Here is a 21019-nt window from a genome sequence, read left to right on the forward strand (position 1 = left end):
TAAATGCCAAGCACCCTTCTGGATATTGTGTGTGTGTTGAGGAGTTTGAACAAACCCGCTGTCTAGGAAGAGTACTGGCCTCCTGACAGAGCTGCCTCCTGTGGGGACAGCCTTGCCTGGGGTCTTTGTCCGTCACTGCAGGGCACTGGGTCTCCTTTCCCCGGGGGTAAATTCCTTTGACTAAAGTCTCGAGGTCCTTCCGGTTCCCTGTACAGCATTATCTCAGACCCACGATGAATCTAAGTTGTATGTCCTTTACAGCCGCCCCCACTCCCCATCAAGGAGTCACGAGCACGATGATGCTCCTGGTGGGTGTCCTACGGCTTTTTATGTGCAATCACTCAGCACGTTTCATCGTGTGCCACTGTACCACACAGTTCCCAAGCACAGAGCGGTGTGGCTGGGCGGTCTGAGGAGGTGACATTTAAGCTGAGGTCTGTTGATGAGAAGAAGCAGCCATGCCTGACTTGCATGGCTCAGTAGTCACAGCATGAACCAGGAGGTCATGGTTTGATTCCTGGTCAGGGCACATGCTCGGGTTGCGGGCTCGATCCCCAGTCGGGGGCATGCAGGAGGCAGCCAATCGATGATTCTCTCTCATTATTGGTGTTTCTATCTCTCTCCCTCCCTCTCCCTTCCTCTCTGAAATCAATAAACATATTTTTTTAAAAGAAGAAGCAGCCATGAGAAGAATGGGGTAAGAATTTCCCAGGCCAATTCAGAACCCTGGGGGTCCTTATTCAGCGTAGGTCCCCGGGAACAGAAAGAAGGTGGCTGGGGTGATGGGATGGGGGAATGTGATGGGAGGAAGGTTCAGAGAAGCAGGTCCAGACCCAGGGTCCTGAGAACAGCAGTTCCTCTCCTGCCACTTGGGTGACTAAGCAGGGGGGTGGCGGGAGGCACTGGGTACCTCTAGTTTCCCGTTTGTTTCTTGAACTGGGGATTTATCACCAAAGATGGTAAAATTTTCCAAAAATGATAAAACTACTCAGGTTGACCTTTGGGTGCAGCAAACTGACGTTTGTTAATCTGCTGCAGCTTCCAGTGGGCACTGCCCTACGGGTCCTCTCCTGTTTTTTACCAAGACCCTCAGCAGCCACAGCCCCTCATGGCCTTTCCAGCCTCTGCATCGACCTGTCTCCCACGGGCCGAGCCGAGAGCCTAAACAGATAAACCTCAGGCCCCATCGGACAACTGAGGCAGGTCCCAGGACACGTGTGCACACTAGAGATTAGAGAGCGCTGCTCCAATAGACAGACTGGCTCCACTGTTCTTTACCATTATTGGCCCATCTCGAGTGATGTGCGATTCGTTAGTAAAAAGAGCAAGGCTCTGTGGGTGGGGGAGGAGGAGCCTACCATCTGGATGCTGGAGATAAAGTGGTTCAGCCACAGACTGAATTCCTTCCATCGCTGCCTCAGGCGTGCCTGGATCCTGGGGCAGGGGCGGGTGGGCGAGGGGTCACATCTCCTTGCTGGGCATCGCCTGTGCACACACCGAGTGGGTGTTCAGCAGCGTTCGACAGTCTGAGAGCTGGGCTCAGGCTGGCCTTTGGAGATCTGTGGTTTAATTGTAAACCTCGGGGAATTTTCAGGACTGCAGCCAGCGTGTTAAAGCTGAGGATAACTTTAGTTCCACTTCACCAAAGTAACCTTGGGCAAGCGGCAAACTTATAAGTGCAGGCCAACTATTCTCTCTCCAAAAATACGGAGAATTAGCCCAGAACAGCTTTATATACTTTAGCTATCTAAGCACCAGATGGCTATTACTATTTACTGTTTGAGTAAAAAGTGTACGTACAGGTTGTCTAAAAGTGCAGCTAGTTTTTGAGAGGCTCGGGTTATTGTTTTCCTGGTCATTTTTGACACAAGGTTTTCTTTCTGTCCCCTCGGAGTAAAGCCACCTAGACCCTGGTGCTGGCTGTCCTGCCAGTGTAAAAACTGCCACTAAAATAAAGTGCTCCCCGTGGTGGCACCCAGATGCCCCAGGATGGCCACAAGCCCAAAGATCAAGTTCTGGATTCATAGCCTGGGCCCTTAAGGAAACACGTGGGGGTTGCTGGTGGCAGTGCAGCTTCTTGGGGACCATGCCCACTTGTCGGCCTCAAGCTTGGGCGAATGTCTCATTCCTCAGGTGCCCAAAGCCTCTCACTCCTGAATTTTTTGGACGAGGCACATTTCTGAAGAATCGTTGTAGAGTTTGTTAACAAACCAACAGCTCCTGCCCCAATAACTATTGGCAACACCTTTTTCCCACTCACGAGAATTGCCACTGTTTTCCATATGTGTAGGCAGACATACATGTACATGCCCACGGGTGTTTGTGTGTACACATACCACATGTACCTGCACATATACATTTTAAACATGCTCATTCTCCATTCTCCAAGTATGTTTTTGTTGTTGTTGTTAATCCTCACCCAAGGATATTTTTCCTTTTTTTTTTTTAGAGAGAGAGTGGAAGGGGGAGAGAGAGAGAGAGAGAGAGAGAGAGACATCTATTGATTGCCTCCTGCACACACCCAGACTGGGGCCGGGGATTGAACCTGCAACCCAGGTACAGGCCCTTGACTGGGAATAGAACCATGACCCTTGGTGCCTGGGCTGACGCTCTAACCACTGAGCCACATCGGCCAGGACTCCAGGTGTTTTTATAAGCTGCTCTTCGTGTCGAATGATCTGTCCTGGAAACATTCTCCAGGTTTCAGGCACAGCCTCCTGCTCTGTTAGTATTGCCTGTGATTACTTAGCTGTTGCCTTCAACTGTCTACTATTCTGAAGACGGGTTGTATTTGTAACCTTATCTCCCTCGGGTGGGAGAGGCCTGGCAGGTCAGCTTTGGGAACCGACCTGCCAGGAGGCCCCGTGTCCTATTCCTGCCCCCACCCCTCCTGCCCATCAGGCCCTGCTTTCTGGGACACCGGCTGGCACCGGTTCCGAGGCACACGCTGCCGATGGGCCGAGGCTGCAGGAGGGGTGCTCCTCAGCAGTGCGGTAGGCCTGTGCTGCCATCCCCCTCTGGTAGGAGAGCCTCTCTGGCGTTGGTTTTTCGCGCTCCCTCCGGGAGAAGTGTAGTGCTCGCTTCATTTCTGAAGTGAAGGGGCAGGAAGGCGTTGCTTGGCAGGGATCAGCCTGGGATAGTCCGCACACATCTCTCCCTCTCCCAGGGAAGAGGGCAGCCTGTGACCTGAGGCTGGAGCCAGGGCCAGAGGGCCACCCAGGCCCGTTTCAGATGTTGTTCAGAAATGGCCTGAGGACGCTGTTCTGGCCTTTGAACCAGCAGGACTGCAAACCCCTCTTGCACTGCCCGAGGCTGGCCACAGGAGCTCTCCAGCCTGCGCCTATTTTACACGATTGCCCTTCACCTGTAGTTCTGGTTGGCAGATTTCAGAGGCCCTGGGGGATGGGGATGTGGAGAAACACAGATCCGTTTTCTTCAGGGCAGTGGTGGCGGGGTCTCACGTAGATTCAGACCCATGGTGTGCGTGGGTGCCCAGAAACAGGAGAGAGCAGTCTGTGGGTGCCACGCTGAGAGTATTTACCAAAGCTTTTAAGCAGCTCATCTTTTGCCTGAGGTTCTTTATTTTTATTTTTTAATATATTTTTATTGTTTTCAGAGAGGAAGGGAGAGGGAACATCAATGATGAGAGAGACCATTGATTGGCTGCCTCCTGCATGCCCCCCACTGGGGATTGAGCCTGCAACCCAGGCATGTGACCGGAATCGAACCTGGGACCCTTCAGTCTGCAGGCCAATGCTCTATCCACTGAGCCAAACCAGCTAGGGCAGCCTGAGGTTCTTTAAAGAGGGCTCTGAACTTGAACCCGAGTCCAGATGTGACCCTTGTAATTAAGCTGTAACCGGTTTTAACACAGCATCCTCATCTGTCACACAGGGATTAGAGACCAGTCCCGTTCCGATGCTAGTGGGTGTGGGGCAGCGCATAGCGTCATGCCCAGTGTTGTAAAACACAGAGTAGCAGAGCTGGGCATCTGTGCTGCTCCGGGCAGGGCAGGCGTCCTCTCGTGTGTCTGCCCCTCCCCCCGCAGTCCCTCCCCCTCCCCCCCCCCCCCCCCCCCCCCCCCCCCCCGTAGAGAGCTGAGTGTAGTTTTCACTGCAAGTCAAGCCCCTGGAGAGGAGGATTTCTGTGGTTGTTCCATCGGGGCCTTTTATTGGGGAGGGCCTCTCCACAGTGAGGAGCTGGGGGGCATCGGGCCCTCCTCCACCCTGCCTGCCTCAGAGCTCAGGTGCCCGGGGCTGGCTTTCTCCCTGGCTGTGCTGGGCCAAGCATTGGGCACCATCGAGACTTGATGCAGCCCAGGGCTTAGTGCGGGGAGGGCCCAGGAATATAAGATGGGGCCTGGCCCTGTGGAGCGCCCCTCTGTCCGAGGCAGCTAGACCAGCACACATGGGCAGAAGGAGTGAACAGGCTTGCAGCCTAGAAGCACCTCCCCCAGAGGCTGGTTTGTGACCTTCCTGGGTGTCTTCAAACTTGGCCACTGATTAAGGTCACAGAAGTGGCCGGTCCTTGTGGGCGCCAGGGGAAGGAAGCAGGAAGTCTCACCAGATTGAGAAGGCTTTGGGGAAGTCCTGTGGAGGGCTGGGTTTTGGGAGGCAGAGGAAGGGGAGGCGTGACGGTGGAGGCAGAGTGGGTAGTGATAGGCGAGCACACTGTTGGCTGAGGCAGCCAGCGTGGGTGGAGATGGGAGGCCTGTGTCCGCGCGCTCCGTCCCCTGCCTGTGTGCGTGTGACCTTAAGCAAATCACTCCAGCTTTTTGACCCTCAGTTTTCTCATCTGGAAAATGGAAACACACTTCTCCTCCACTAGGTGGCTGAGTGTTAGCAGGACATGGGGGCTCAAAGCCCAGAACAGTATCTGGGAGGACGAGGGTCCGTTTTAGCTGTAGGTTGGGGCCAGTTGAAGGGAGGTCAGCAGAGGATTTCAGATTTGACATTGGGGGAGGGGACAGGGTGGCCCTATGGCTGCTGGAGCTGGGAGGATAGGGCTGCATTTCCAGGGCGAGGACTTCAACTCAGGAGAACAAGCATGCCAGCTAACAGGCTTCCCCTCCACCTTCTCCTGTGCCTGACCCTTGCACCTTGCTCTTCTTCTCACCCCCAAATAATTACCTCAGTAAGCAGATCCTTTATTAAAATATTGGGGCAATTGAAGGGAGGATCATAAACTGGCATAATGAGGTTGGTGGGTGTGGTGATTGGTCACTTGTCGCACAGGTCAAAGTTGGCGTGTTCACTGGGCTCCCCTGGGTAGGGCAGAGAGGCCAGTGGCTTCCGTCCGTATGGTGTCCCAGCTTCTAGCCCGAGAGGAAGCTGACCACCAGAATCCCGTAGAAACCGGTGTTCCTTGGGTCCTGCTGGCTTTAAAGACTTTCCTTAAGACTTTGGCTCCTGGTGTTGAAGTGGAAGTGTTTGAACCTTTCTGAACATGACCACTTATTTTTCTTTGTCCCTCTTTTGGGCAAGCTAAGGCCCCTGGAGTTTCTTATTTTAGAATGACCCACACCGAGGGAGTCTGTTTGCACGTCCTGGGAAACCTCCTCGAGGGACCTTCTGAGCACAGGGGGAGAGGCTCACTTGCGGGGAGCACACATCCCTTGGAACTGGATGCTTGCTTCTGTGAACCCCCTTCTTCCATCCGGTGGTGTTGGGGGTTGGTTGGGCTGTGGGAGGTGAAGGTGCACAGCCTGGTGAGGGGAGAACGCAGACCCTGGGGGTGCGGGTGGGGGCTGGTGCCAGCCTTTAGGGGGTTGAGGGTAGGATTGCCTGTGCTCCGGGGTGCGTGGGGAAGGGCACATGCTGTGCTGCAGCTGGCACTGGGAGCTAAGGCTTCCGGGACGGTGCTCTGTTGTTCCTGTTTATGTGTCCCCTCCGCTCTGGAGGCTCAAGACAGTGGAGTTAGCTGTGCTGTGGGCCTCACTGTGGGTCACACCACCATGCCCTGTGCCTGGTCCCCATCAGGACCTGCCCGGGACCAGGGCCACCGGGAACGAATCTGGGGAAGGCTGCAGTAAAAACCTCGCAGCCAGGCTGGGAATAGGGCAGCCCAGCCCTTGGTCCTCCTGTAGTCATGGCTGACCCATTGGCCTGGGGGCAGCCCCTGGTCAACTGGATAGGTGCTCACACTGATGATCCTAGTTCATATTCATGGTGGACCTTGGTTTTAAAGCCCAGGACCTGACACCCAATGAGCTTCAGGAAATCTCAAGCTCACCCAGCTGGAAGGGTCAGAGGTAGGGTTTGAACTCAGCCTTGCCTGGCTCGTTGGCTGTGCTGAGGAACCTGAGTCTCCCAAGGAGCACTAACTTGGTGACAGGCTCCGAGGCCTGTGTGCAGAGCCTGAACCTGCTGTGTGCAGATAAAATGCCCTTTCACTGATCAGGGCGATGTGTTCCAGATGTTGCCCCCCCCTTCTCCCTCCCCCCCGCCCCCCCCCCCCCGGAGAAGCAGACACACATGAAGTGTTAATACCAGCTCAGGAGGAGGGGACTCACCAGTACGAGGGGCTCCAGGTCGCTGGGAGGAGGGACAAGGCATAGTGTAAGGAGGAGGCTGGGCTGTGGAGTCCTGGTGTTATAGTGGGACAGGGAGAAAGCACACATGCTCGAGTGGCCTTGCACTTCGGGGTGCTTTGGAGGCAAGGGGGCATCGCTGTGGGCACCAGAGGAAGGGACAGTGGGTGGGTGCTGCATGCTCCTCAGACAGGTGCTGTCCCTCTCTCGCTCCTCGCCATCCTTCTCCTGGCCCTCCCTGTGGCTGTCTTGGATCCCATCTGCTGTGGTGACAGCAGGGGTGGGTGAGAGGCTTGACAATTTCCTGTCAACAAACCCAGTTAAACTTCCCCTTAGAAATTTGGAGCGAGGTTTCTGGACCGCTGGCCGATGAGAGGATCCGCATGCTCCCTGTCTGGGCTGCCACAGCCCCTTTCCCCCTGCTGGTTCTTCTTGGAAGGCGGCTTGGGGGGAAGCCTTGCCCGTTTATGCAGTGTGGACATGGAATTTAGAAAAGGGTGTAAGGGTCTTGCTGATGCAAACGTTTTCAGGAGTTCCCTGTGGTCTCCAAACATGCCAGAGCCTGAGTGACGTGTCCGTTCGGCAGGATCTGAAGCAGTGTGATCCAGCCCAGGTGTGCCTGAGTCTGCAACACCCAGACCCTGCTTGGGCCCTGAGCCAGGATCTCCTGGTGGGGCCTGGGGATTTGCATGGTGCAAATGCATCTCTGGTCACATGGCGAGAAAGTATTTGTCAGGATTTAGTTGCAGAAAAGGGAAGTCACTGCCACTCTTTTAAGCAGAAACAGCATTTATACCAGGTGCTTACAAACCCACCAAGGAGCAACCTCTGGCAGACTCCAGCCCTTGCCTCTGGGGCAATCAGAATGGACTCACGAGACCCACAGACACTGCTGAGCTTTCAAACACATTGTTATGGCTTTGGTCTAAGGGTCAGGAAACCACGAGTATTGCTGGCTCAGTTGCCTTTTGCAGCCAGTGGAACCTCTCCAGGAGGCAAAGCCCAGCCTCTCCTGATCACACTGGGTGGCAGCAAGACAGCAGCCCACCATGCAACTGCTCCTGCATGCAGCTACCTGGGGCAACCCGAGGCACCTGCACAGCTGGATGTGAGGCATCTGAGGTGGCGGATGCACCCCTGGGAGGCTGGCCTGGATGTGGAGAGAAGGCCATGGCAGTTGCAGGCAGGGTGGGTTTGTGGACCCAATTCCAGCTGATGCCTGGGTGGTTGATGGTTGCAGTGCGGGGACTGGGCCTGTACCTGCTCCGGTCCCAGGCTGCTTGGGTGGGGCCTGGTCATCCCTCCTCCCAGTGCAAGTGATGAACCCCTCCTTTGTGCACCACAGCTGTTCAAGTTCTGTTCTAACTACTAGGCTCCAGTCTTCACCTGTAACTAAGTGCTTCCACCAGGGTGGGCCAGCCACGATTTATACTTGTTGTAGGTGCATTGGCTGTTTTCCAAAAGGATTGTTTTTTATCCTCACATTTTTCTAACCCTTACACCTAAATTATGGATTGTTTTCCAGCCTAATGTTTCACACGAGGAAGTCTTGGTCATGTTAGCAGCTGGTGCAAATGAGGGCACTTTTGTGGAACTGCAAAAGGGTGGTGCAAGGCCTGGGAGCGCTCTGGCGTATGGGGAGCTAGTGCCCTGGAACCGATCTGACCGAGCTGCACAGCCAGCTACAGTGGCCCAGGTGACAGCCTGGCAGGGAGTGTACCTGAGAGTATACTCTCTGACCTGGAAGATGGGAGTGGAGCCTTGGAAGCCCAATTTCAGTGCCTTAAGCCCAGGGACAGGGGTCTGTGGCCTGGAAAAGAAGGTGACTTGTTATATAAATGTCTAATCATAGTTTTGTACATCTAAAACTAATATGATATTGTATGTCAACTATAATCAAAAGTAAATTAAAAAAAAAGGTGGTGACTGGGACTGGAATAAAAGAGGTATGCATTATGTTCCTCTCATTGCTTCCAAGTGAACAGTTTTCTTTTTTAAATATATTTTTATTGATTTCAGAGAGGAAGCTGGAGGGGGAGAGAGAGAGAGAGAGAGAGAGAGAGAGAGAAGAGAGAGAGAAACATCAATGATGAGTCTTTTTTTTAACTAATTTTTTTATCTTTGAGTTACAGTTGACATACAATATTATATTAATTTCAGTTATACAACATAGTGATTAGACATGTATATAATTTATGAGTGATCACTCAGATAAATCTGGTATCCATCTGACATCATACATAGTCATTACATATTGACTATATTCTCTATGCTGTACTTTACATCCCGATGTCTATTTTGTAACTACCAATTTGTACTTCTCAATCCGTTCACCTTTTTACCCTTCTCTCTACCCTTTCCTTTCCAGAAGCTATCAAAATGTTTTCTGTATCGCCCTAGCTGGTTTGGCTCAGTAGTTAGAGCGTCAGCCGGTGGACTGAAGGGTTGTGGGTTCGATTCCTGGTCAAGGGCACCTACCTCAGTTGCAGGCTCAATCCCTGGCCCTAGTTGGGGCGTGTGCAGGGATGCAAACAATCGATGTGTCTCTTTCACATCGATGTTTCCCTCTCTTTTCCCCTTCTCCCTCCACTCCACTCTCTCTCTCTCTCTCAAAAAAAAAAAAAAAAAAAAAATCAATGGAAAAAAATATCCTGGGTTGAGGATTAAAAAAAAAGAAAGCCCCCTGTCTCACTCAACCACAGTCTCTGCTGGTTTTACAGCCAGAAGCTGTGGAGTCTTCTCTTTTCAGCACCGAAACCCTAGGCTGGGGAGCCTGGGGTGGGGCTGGGACTCTTCTATCCTCAGGGGGGACCTCCACAGCTGAGATATCCCTGATTTATTTTTAACTGCCCATTCCACATCTCTGCCCCTCCTACCAGTCTCTATGTGGCTGCTTCTGTGTGTTTTTAGTTATAGGGCTTCTGTTCAGCTAGACTTCCGGCAGTTCTCAGTGACAGTTGTTCTGTAGTTTAGTTGTAATTTTGATGTGGTCGTGGGAGGAGGCAAGTATAGCATTTACCTACTTCGCCATTTTGACTGGAAGCCCAAACAACTGTCGTTTTTATGAGCAATTATGTATTTATTATTAAATGAGTAATTATTAAATAAAGTGAATTAAATAATTAACCATGTTTTTGTGAAGGAAGACATTGGTTGCAATGGCCTTTAGGGCCAGCCTCAGTGGGGAGTCACAGGCTGTGTTGGGGGCGCTGAAGGCCCACAGGATTGGATCTGGTGTTACAGAGGCGCCTCTTCCCAAGTCCTGGCTCAGTCATTCAGGAAGTCAATGCTGGTAGCTGGAAATCGAACGTGGTGGGACTATTTACACGGCGATAATTGGCAAATGCTATAAATCAGGGCTTTCTTCCCTGAGAATGTTGGTTGTTAAACATTTGCTGGCACAACAGTGGACTACATGAGTCATTCCTGTTAGCAGTGCTGTGTTTCTCCAGGCTGCGACCCAAAGGCCAGGAAAACAACCTGGGCCAGAGGCGGTCACACTGAGTGTGCCCTCTGGACCCCCACCCACGTGGCTGTGCCTGCCAGAGCAAACTGGCCCTACTTACTCTCCTTCGGGGGTTCACTTCGAAGGCTCTGTGCATTCCCCTTAAAGCCTGAGAAATAGAGCCACCCCCATCTGTGTCTCGTCTGAAACTTTCCGTGTGAACCTGGTATTAGACGAAGTGGGGGATCCTCTTCCCCACTGTGTGTTGGCGGGGAGCGGGGGTGGGGGGAGAAGGGGAGCTAGCACTTCTTACGATATTCTGAGAAAAGAATTTTCTGGGACTCGCATGGGAGAACGAGTGATTTTTATTTGTGTGGAATTAAATCCCTGCATTTCCAAAGACCCATATCCCTTAGGTCATCATAGAAGAAGTGTAGCTGGGGTTTCAACAAAGCTAGAAGCCAAGCCATTGTCCAGAGTGTCCTTTGCATGTGGGAGCCAGGTCCAGTTCAGCATCAGGCTAGCTGCTGTCCGTTAGTCCATTGTGTGTGGGCCAATGTAGGTGAACAGGAGCAAAGGAGCCCACAAGCCCAGAGTCACATGGCTTCCAAGAGAGCCAAGAGCACAAGAGAGCAAACTCCTTTGTTGATGGGGTTATAGATCCTGAATCTTCACACACACACCCCCGGTGTGATTGACAGCAAACACCTTCTTTAGTCCCCCCAACTTTACTGGGCATTCGTCTGTCTTCCTTTTGTCCAGTCTCCTTCCCCCAGTGTTTTGCAGGGAACTTGCCCATGTCTGGCCTTCCCTTTGCTCCTTTCCTGTTACTAATAACTAGTTGATTACAACGGTATCAAGCCCACTTGCTCTGTTTTGTCGTTGCTGGTGTGGCCCAGTGGACTTGCGTGGAGCAGTAGAGACCCACCAGATCGCACGTGGGCATGTAAACCAGGAGAGGGACCCGGACAACATTCTGTGGCATGTTTTCCTTTAACCACAGGGAAAAGTGCATGTATTTATAAAGTTAAAACCAACATCCTCTCTCATTTTCTGCCCGGGAAAGACCATCACGTCTGTGGCTTTCCTGGAAGGTAAACAAGCCTGCCGGGCAGGGGGTGAATGTCCGGCCAGGACACCAGCTGTTTTCCGGGCCGGGTTCCAGGCCAAGGTCCACCAGTGTCTCTTGTCCAGGCTGCCAGCCTGCAGGCACCCCTGGAGCATGGGAACCTGGCTCCTCCTTCAAGTGATACGAGCGGGCTTTGCTCTAGAAAGGAAAGAACGTCTTTTCAGGGGACAAGACTCTGGTTGAAGGCCAGTTGCTGGGGTCAGAGGGGACATGGGCCCAGCCGGAAATTAGGCATTAATTAGGGAGGAGGACAGAGCTTTTCTGAAGTCTTATGGTTACTTCCATTCCACAAGGCTTGTCCAGAGGCCAGTGACATGCTAGGCTGTGTCAGAGTAGGAGAGAAAGACGTGTGGTGTGGCATATGACCTGGACACGCCCAGGGAGACAACCCTAGGACAGGTGGTCCTGAGTGTGGAACCGAACACTGAGTTATGAAGGAAAAGGCTACCCCCACCCCAGTTCTCCTTCCTCCTAATTACAAGGAAGGCTGGATGTAACTGCAGTTAGCAGACTTTTAACACTTCCTAATTTCCGTTTTGAATGGGTCAGCCTCAGGTTCAGAGCCTTTAGTTTATTCTGAAAATAAATTTACACAGCCCGGCCAGCATGGCTAGTGGTTGAGCATTGACCTATGAACCAGGAGGTCACGGTTCGATTCCCGGTCAGGGAATGTGGCGGGTTGCGGGCTTGATCCTGGGTAGGGGGCGTGCCGGAGGCAGCCGATCAGTGATTCTCTCTCAACATTGATATTTCTATCTTTCTCTCCCTCTCCCTTCCTCTCTGAAATCAATAAAAACATATTAAAACATAAATTTACATAAAAATACCCCCCAAGAGATAAAACAAAGAACTTATATACTTATATGCATAGCCCATGGACATGGACAATAGGGTAGGGAAGACCTGGGGGTGGGAGGTAGGGACTGGGAGGAGGATATTAAAGGGGGGGGGGCGATTGGAGATATCTGTAATACTATCAACAATAAAAAATATATTTTAAAAATGTCCCCCCCACACACATACAATGTTACATATATAACAGGGGTGGCAGATGGCAAAAATCCTGAAGTCCAGCACCTTTGCCATAGAAAGTGAGCAGTTCTGATGCTGAGGGTTATAGAGGAACTGGTTGAGACAAGATCCTTGGAGCCAGGCCTAACCCTTTCAGCTGAAGAGCTGTGAGAAAGCCTGTGTGCCTCATCTGGAAACTGAGGGTGGGGTGATGACAGGCTGTTGTGAGGGTTAAATGGATGTGCAAAGGATTCAGAGCAGCACTGGGCACAGGACATGCACTTAATAGCAGTCACTGTTGTCATTCCATGAGCAGGAATTATGATGGGGGGTAGGCAGATAGGAGGAGGCTGCTCTGGATAGTAACACTTGGGGGCCAGGGACGGAGCCAGCCCCCTCGATGCTGAGGAGGCCTGGAGAGGAGGTTTCTTGTGCTTTAGTGGGTGGCAGCTGTGGCTGGAGGAGGTGGGGTTGCTGATGGAGACTGTGGGGTGATGCGGTGGGTGATGGGTGGGTGGGGTGCACAGAGCAGGGAGGGGAGGGTCTGTCTGTCTTCCCTCCAGCCTCTCAGAATCACAGGCCACAGGCTGAGTGAGTGCCAGGAACCTGCAGGCTGTGGATGATGTACCCTTTTCAGATCCACCCCCTCCCCAAGGTGAGGACTTCCCAGTAGCCCCTGCCACAGGGACACAGCAGGTGGGCCATGTAGGTGAGGGCTTCACGCATGGCATTCACATGCTCGCGAGGCTCATTCACTCTGAGTCAATGAATAGCACAGATACAGTACTTGCAATGTACTCAAAACCAAATGGGCATTTTCATCCTCCTCCTGAGGACAGGCACTGGAGGTGCCCACCTTCTATGAAGGAGGCACCCGTTTTCACTACGCTTCTTTTTCTGCCGCTCTCTGCAATAATTGTGCCGGGGACCTCATATTTGATCCCTGTCTTCAGTCGGTTCCAGCTGCTATAACAAAGCACCACAGACTGGGGTCCTGTAAGTAGGAGAAACTCATTCCTCACAGTAGTGGAGTCTGGAAGTCCACGTTCAGGCGCCAGCATGGTGACATTCTGAGGTTCTCCTCCTGAATCACAGCCAGCACCTTCTCACTGCGTCCTTGCACGGTGGAAGGGGCAGGGGAGCTCTGGGGGACCTCTTTTATGGGGGCACTAATCCCACTCCTGAGGGCTCCACCTTCATGCCTAATCGCCTCCCAAAGGCCCCTCCTCCTGGTACCATCATCTTTGGGGGTTAAGGTTTCCACATGTAAATTTGGGGGGACACAGCAATTCAGACCATAGCAGTCCTCACAATCCCTCTGGAAGTGGGCCTTATCCTGAGGCCATTCGGTAGATAAGGCAGCTAAGGCCCTAGGAATATGGGGAGCTGGAGTGGGGACCCCATCTCTGGTCAGATGTTGTTTGGTCTGAGAGATAAACTCTGAGTCCAGTACTTTCTACAGAGCATAGCAAAGCCTCAAGGAAAATACATTTATTTTCTTCTAAGAAATTTAGAAAACAGGTTGCCCTAGTGAGCCCCAATTCACTGGCTGACCCGGCATCGCCAGTGGCAGTTTAGATCTTGGGTCCTGTGAAGCCTAAGTATGTCTGGGGCCTTCCTTGGAAAATAGCAGCTTTGGGAGCTTTTCGTGTGTAAGTGTGGCGACTGCTTTATATTTCACTGCAACTTTTGTTTACTAAAGGCCATTGTCATGAAGTGAAAATATGATGTGTGAGGAATTTGGTACTTGGTTTATGAGCCCATCCAGCTGAATTTCCTGAGCCTCTTCTATTCTCTCAGTGGAGTAAACAGCAGAGTGAGCAGATTCCATCACCATTACATCAGATTTAGTGGCCACAGTAATGTTGGATCAGAGGAGTCTGCAGCAGGCAGGGAGTTCTGAGAGGTGATTCATGAGCCACCTCCATGCCCTGCCTGGCCTTCCATGTTCTCCCTGTGTGAATTAGGTCCTTCCTCTGTGTTCTGCTTCCCCAAGCCAGTCCTTTCTTCTCTCACCACCGTTGTCTTTCAGAAATGGTTTGCTGAAGAGAATAGCAAATTCTAGAGAAGTGTCCCGGGGGAAGATGAGCCGTTCTTTCAATTGTTTGCATCTAGACTACGGAGTTAACCCTTCCCCTGTAAGCACTCGGGCGTAGAGAAGAGAAATAACTGTCCATGAGGTGTTTTGTGTCTGTCACAGGCCTTCTATTCACATATCAACACAATGACCTGGGTTTAATTCTCTTATTGGCAGAAGAAAATGAAGAGAAAAGTAGCTGTGAGTTGGTTTACTAGTGGTGGTGGTCCTTTCTCTGTGCTCTCTGAAAGGGGCAGGACATTTACCTGCCCGTGTGACACTGAGGTGATGGCAAACCTCGCCTGCCCGTTCTCGGTTCGGAAGGTGGAAGGCATCTGCAGGTGGACAGTGGTCATGGTTAGAGCACAAGCTCAAGTGACCCCGGGCCTGCCAGGCTCTTGTCGTTTCAGGCTTACCTGCTGTTCCCATTACTTCAGCAAATACCTATAGAGTATCTTGAATGAGCTAGGCTCAGTTCTAGACACAGGGAAGGAGGCAATAAATCCCCAGTCTCTGCCTGAGTAAATTGTACTCAGTGGGTACATCAGAGGTAAATCAGATAACTGGTGTTTATTTAATGACCACTAAGAGCCAGAGTAATTTTAGAAAGTGAGCAAATCATGCATTTCCCTTAAATATAAGATCACACACATGGCTTATCTTAATTCCCTAGGCTGTCATCAGGAAAGAGCTAGGAAGGAAAGATACTTTCAAATAGTAACCATGAAAAAAAAAAAAAGCTTTATTTAAAAACAGATAAATAGATGCTGGTGTATTTCTTTCTCTTTCTTCTGAACTCCACTTCAGTGTGTCTTGCTTTGGACTGAGCTGGACCCGGGGTGCCTTTATACCACCTGAGCTGGGGCAGGTATCATACTGATTACAAATACTTATAGTCAAATTATGTCTTTAGGATAGGATGTTATTCCCAGTTGATGCTTAAGAGTTAGCTAAACAAGGTCTTATTCCTCCCCTCTAAGGCCAGTTGGCATTTTACTGGTGTTAAGCACCATGCACACAAGGCCACATTTGTGTATTTGGTGACACTATTTGCATATGCCCAGGTTGAATCCTTGGCCCCGAGGAGTCTACATGGCAGACAAGTTTAGATATCTTGCTCAGTACCTGGATAATAAGTGTCATATTTCTCTTTGCACTTGAAAATATAATTTTAAATCATTTTAGTGCGATCATTTCTCAGAAAGTTGTGCATAACCGTCCTTGGAAAGAGACCACAGGCGAGGAGGCAGCCAGTGCCTCCTGCAGCAGCAGCCCGAAGCTCTGGTCACTGGGCTGTGTTACCCTTCTGACACAGAAGCAGTAGCATTTCAGTTTGTGGTAGTCTTCGAGAAGGCAGGAGTATCCAAAAACATGCCTTTGAACAATCTTTGAGTACTTGGAATAACAAGATCATTTTAATAACATTTATTTTTTAACGTTTTGAAGACTTAGGTTCGCTCACCATATTTTCCAATGGGTTAAGTCTGGAGGCGATTGCTATTGAAAAGCAAAAGTTAAAAATGGAAAATCCAAGCTCAAAAAATAATGGGTTAGCTGGAAAGATGAGTAGAAATTGAAATAGAATTATATAGGGACAAATGGACAATCTGGAAGGTCTGCTTTAAAAGAATTCTCTGACCAATGTAGGAAAGCACTGGTTAAAGAGTAGCTGTTCCATGTATTGGGGGATGGGGTGGATTAGTGAACCCATTGAATTTGAGCTACCTGTGTCAGGTGTTAAAATATTAATATGCTCTTAATTTACGTGGTTAAGTTAGAGTTGAGGTCAGGGATCTGGGTACCTATATTCTGAGTACCATGGGCATATACCATGGAATGTGGGATACATATGATAACTTGGAGGTATCTAGAGAGTGAAAGTGGGGTCATGAGGACTGGATGAGAGAGCCTGGGAGATGGAAGGCTTCATGGGATAATGGTGAGTATTCAGGAATTTAAAAGGCTATCATTGAATGACAAATTAGAATTATTCAGGCAGTATTAAAGGGTTGAGCCAGGACCAAGGGGTGGGATTTGAACAGCTACAAATCTTGGTCCAATTTTAGGAAGACTGTTTCTCTACTGAAGTGACAAAGAGGCAGCCCTCTGAGGTTCTGACTCCCAGCAGTGTGGAGTTGAAGCAGAGGCTGGCCTGCTGTGATCAAGAATGTGACAGTGAGCCCTGGCTAGTGTGGTTCAGTAGTTGGAGCGTCCACCTTTGCACCGAAGGGTCGTGGGTTCAATTCCCTGGTCAAGGGCATGTTCTTGTGTTGCAGGTTCTATCCCCAGCCCTGGTCAGGGTACATGTGGGAAGCAACCAATGGATGTGTCTTTCTCATATTGATGTTTCTTTCTCTCTCTCTCCCTTCCCCCTTCCACTCTCTCTGAAGATCAATGGAAAAAATATTCTCAGTGAGGATTAACAAAACAAAACAAAAAAAGAATGTTACAATGAGATTTCTAAACCCCGGGGAGGCTGCACCTTCTGACCTTCAAGGATTCCTTTGACCTTGAGGTTTATGGCTTTGGCAGAGTGGATAGGAAGGGGAGTGAGCTTAGAGGTATACCTGGATCAAATTCTTGATCAGAAATTTCTCCTCTGGATGCAGCAGGATTGTGCCTCTCCCCCAGGCCCAGCTCCAGCTCCAGCCCCTGGGCACATGTTGAGTCCCCTTAACCCTCAGGGTGGTCTCCAGACCCTCCTCCAGGGCTATGGGTCAACTGCCCAGCTGTGACAGCCAGGCGGCATGTGCCCCTCTAGGGAACATTCACTCCTTCATTTCCCCTTGGCTGCCTTGCTCCTCCTCCCTACAGCCAGGCTTTCCAGAAGGCTCTCCTTGCTGCCTCAGCGGTGTGTCACCACACTGAGATGGTAATGCGCGTCACACTCTCGTGCATGTACCTTCATTTCCCCAGTCAGACTGTGCTCTTGGAGGAAACATTCCTTCTCATTTCCTTGTCTGATGCCCCACTCAGCCCATGATTCCTGGAAAGGAATTATTAACATCTTGGCAGTTCACTAAAGTGAGTTAGCTGATTTTAGTCATTTTAGAAAATGATTTCAAACAAAGATATCTGATGGGAAAGATAATACCTACTGAAGGTTTGGCAGGGTCCCAGGTGGGTGATCCTTCTCATTAATGCTTGTGACAGTTACACAAGGTGGGTGGCGCCTGCTGCGTCTCAGTTGAGAAAGGTAAGCTCCCGTGCTTGTGCAGTTGCTATAGAAACTAACGCAGGCTTCTCTGTTGGAACAGTTCACATTTGTTTCTTGACTGCAAACTGCTGCCTTTGGCCTGCAGGATGACTGGATCTCAGCACCATTGATCTGTCACTCACACTCCGGCTCCATCTCCCTCGAGCACTGCCCAGAGCTATGGCCATGGCCCCTGCCCTGAACCTGAGGTTACTCTCTGCATCATTGGCCATAGTTGCCGCTTCAGCACTGTCGCAGGCCATCCCAGCCTCCTCCCCTGGATGTAGTTGGCGTGTCTCTGGCCCCTGGATTCTGGGGACTTCCGTGTTGGGAGATGTTGGGGTTCTCTTTCTTACATCATAACATTTGGCAAGTGGTGGGTGGGGTGCTAATGAAAGGTACCTTTGTCCTCCTTCCTCAAGCTTTAAGGAGAAAAGATGAAATCTCACAGAAGAGGCATGCTGGAGCCGCCTGGGCAGGAGTAGCTGGTCGTGGCGGCGGGGAGGGCGCTTGGGATCTGGTTCTCATCTGGTCTCCTGTACGATGGCTGTGGGAAGAAGCAAAAGCCCCTGGAGGTCCCTGCCCGTGGTGGGGACCTTTCATTTTCCTTCTGCTGTACTTTCCTGCGCAGCCTCTTGTTGAGTTTTATCCTTCTCCGTAGCCCTTTCCTCGATGGCCCTGTGAACGGAGGGGAGCTATGAAAATGTTTGTAGGGGCCTTGCAGAAAGAACTTGGAGGAGAGTCTGACCTCTGGCCCACTGCTGGCCGCTCGGGGCCTCTCAGAGCACCGCAGAGGGCAAGGGTGTGGTCCTGCCCCAGCCAGAGAGAGTGTCACCAAACCCTTGTCAGTGAGAGACCCCACAGCAGGGCCCTTCTGCCCAATGTTGTTCACAAATGAAGAATCAGACTGTATTCAGTAAAGCAGAGCAGAAGCTTTGTTCTTCGATCGAGGCACAGAGAAGGGCAAGCTTATGCTCTAACGACACCTTCTCTCCGACTTGAAGAAATTAGGAGAGTCTTACAGGGTTGGTGGCAGGTAGGTGGGTTCAGGGGTGAGGATTTCTGAGAAAAGGGTGGAGAGAGCTAGGAATTGCAGGGGAGTAGGCACAGCTTCTAAACAGGCTGGGAACATGCCTGGCCCTACGTCACGTCTCATTCCTGTTAAGTCTCCACGCTGGGCATGATTTTTAGCACTCCAATGAAGGGGAGCTTGTCAAAAGGTCACTCGGGAAGGGGTTGCCAGTGCCATCTTGGATCTTTCCCATGCAGACCAGTTTCTTAACTGTGGTCTTGGGCCTTTTATGTGGTTCTTTCCTGTAGGCTTAGTTCCTCCTGGAATTTCCACCCTTTCCTGACTTGTTCAGTCAGCTCTTACTAGGGGATATGTTGGAGAATCAGAGAAAACAAGAAAGGCAAGCTCAGATCCTGATGGTACAGCAGCCCACAGCCTCAGTCAGGAGTCCCAGCCACAACCTCAGCACCATCACAGCCACTACCATCTGCCCAACAGCAGCAGAAGTGGCTGTACCACCACCACCATTATTATTTCTACAGCCACAGCCACAACCGCCATCACCACCACCTTCACCTGCAGCCTCACTAGTACCTGCAGCATGGAGCCTTGCTGCCCCAACGCCCAGCCGAAGCAGCTGGAACAGGAGCAGAAACACGCCCTGTAGTAGCACCAGGAAACACCAAAGAGGAATACAGGCTGTGGTGAACCAAATGGTAATGCTGGAGAAAGAGAAACACCTTTAAAGAAGCTGGGTTCTGATGAAGCTACCAACCCTATTGCCAGGGTCCTCAGTGGTGACCAGCAAGTTGTAGACACTAATCGGAAGCAGACGGTAAAAACCAGCACCTTTTGGAAAGCAGGAATGAAAACCAGGAATTTTATTCAGAAAAACAGTATAGACAAAAAAGAATGGAAAGACTTATGAAAAGAAATCTGAAGAGAACCACTCTGTAGAAAAGAGTGATCTTGTAGTAATTCCAAATGGTGTTGTAACAAATAATTTCAGCTATATTACTAATGGTTATATGGGCCAAGGAGCAGGTAATGGTGGTAGTGGATCTGAGAGTGGGTATACCATTCCTAACAAAAGGAAAGCTAGGCGCAATAGTGCCAAGGATTGTGAAAAACTTAATTTACTAGAGGACCAGTGCACGAAATTCTGCACGGGTAGCCTAGGTCTGGCCGGCGATCAGGGTTGATAGAAGCCTTCATTCCGCGCCGTACCCTGGTGGTCAGCGCTCATTAAAGCGAGCAAGCGGTCGGTCCCCCGAGGGGACACTTTGCATATATATTAGTATAAGTATAAGACAAAATAATGCAACAAAAGACCAGTGTCTCAACCTTAAAACAGGGACTTGAAACTCTCAATCCTGACTACAGTGAGCAAGAGGGAAATCGAGTAGATGGTTTGAAGCCCATCTTGAAATATGAAACTGGGCCTGGAGGAACAAGTGGAGGAAAACCTGCTGTGGGTGATATGTTGCAGAAAAACTGATCCTAAACCTGGTGTGAGCAGAAAGAGTTTGATGATTGGCTCAGAGGAAAGCATGCTTCTGCAGTTGCCTCCAAAGAGGACTCTTGGGCCCTATTTAAACCTCCCCCAGTTTTTCCGGTGGACAACAGCAGTGCTAAAATAGTGCCTAAAATAAGTTATGCAAGTAAAATTAAGGAAAACCTCAACAAAACTGTACAGAACTCTTCTGTGTCACCACCTTCATCTTCATCCTCTTCATCCTCTACTAGGAAAACTCAGACCCTGTCTTCAAGTTGGTTATCCCAGGTCCCTGTGTCAGTGCTGAAATCTGTTACATCGGCCAGTTTTTCTAACAGCTCTGTTTTAGCAGGGACTGATGAAGTGTGTATTCTCCAGGGCTTCAGCCACTGCTAACTACTGTTGCTAATATGCTAACACCCATCCCTTCTGGGACTGATTCAGTTCTTCAAGACAGGAGTCTAATTTCAGCAGCTGTTGAACAAATTAAGTCTAGCCTTCTCATCTACCCTTCAAATATGCAAACTGTGCTGTTGAGCATAGCACACGTGGATCTATCCTCTCAGACAGACCAGCATGACCTGAGGGATCTCTTCCAGAATCAGTGGGGTTTATTACTTATACATGAGCCCAGTGCTGGCCCTGAGACTGTTACTAGGAAGTCATCAGATCATAAGTGATAGAGCTGAGATTTCAATGGGAATGTCCTCCACTTTGGTTTCATGGGGTGCTGAAATAACCCCCTCAGGAACTGAGCATCCTGTGTTTCCCAAGCCTTCTGAGCTGGAAAAGTAGACTAGTCCTCAAGTCTGGGTAGCATTCTAAAATCTGGGACCACTAGTGAGAGTGGAGCCTAATCTTTGGAACCCAGTCATATAGATGAGTATGGGAAACAGAGTTTATTCTTGTATTATCATTTATTGAAATATTTTCCATTCCGACAACTATAAACCTACTTTTGCCTCACCCTGTATGTATGCATGTGCTTGTGTATGTGTATGTATATACCCACTGCTGCTTTTCTCCCATTTCCTGCTCTACTCCAGAAAAGTGGGAAGTCTGTGACTGCCATAGACTCTGATTGGGCTGGTTTAGGTCATGTGCTAACCCCTAAACCAATCAGTT

General features: G+C 50.4%; 1 protein-coding gene and 1 pseudogene across 1 annotated transcript in view; both read left to right on the forward strand.

Annotated features, from left to right (window-relative positions):
• The window catches only part of ACSS1 (acyl-CoA synthetase short chain family member 1), a 57276-nt gene that overhangs the window by 14797 nt on the left and 21460 nt on the right, over positions 1-21019 (forward strand). The gene's annotated exons all lie outside the window — the stretch shown is intronic.
• LOC103285791 (FMR1-interacting protein NUFIP2-like) lies at positions 297-20959 on the forward strand (annotated as a pseudogene).

Source organism: Eptesicus fuscus, chromosome 12 (assembly GCF_027574615.1).
Source record: "Eptesicus fuscus isolate TK198812 chromosome 12, DD_ASM_mEF_20220401, whole genome shotgun sequence".
Classification (NCBI taxonomy): domain Eukaryota; kingdom Metazoa; phylum Chordata; class Mammalia; order Chiroptera; family Vespertilionidae; genus Eptesicus; species Eptesicus fuscus.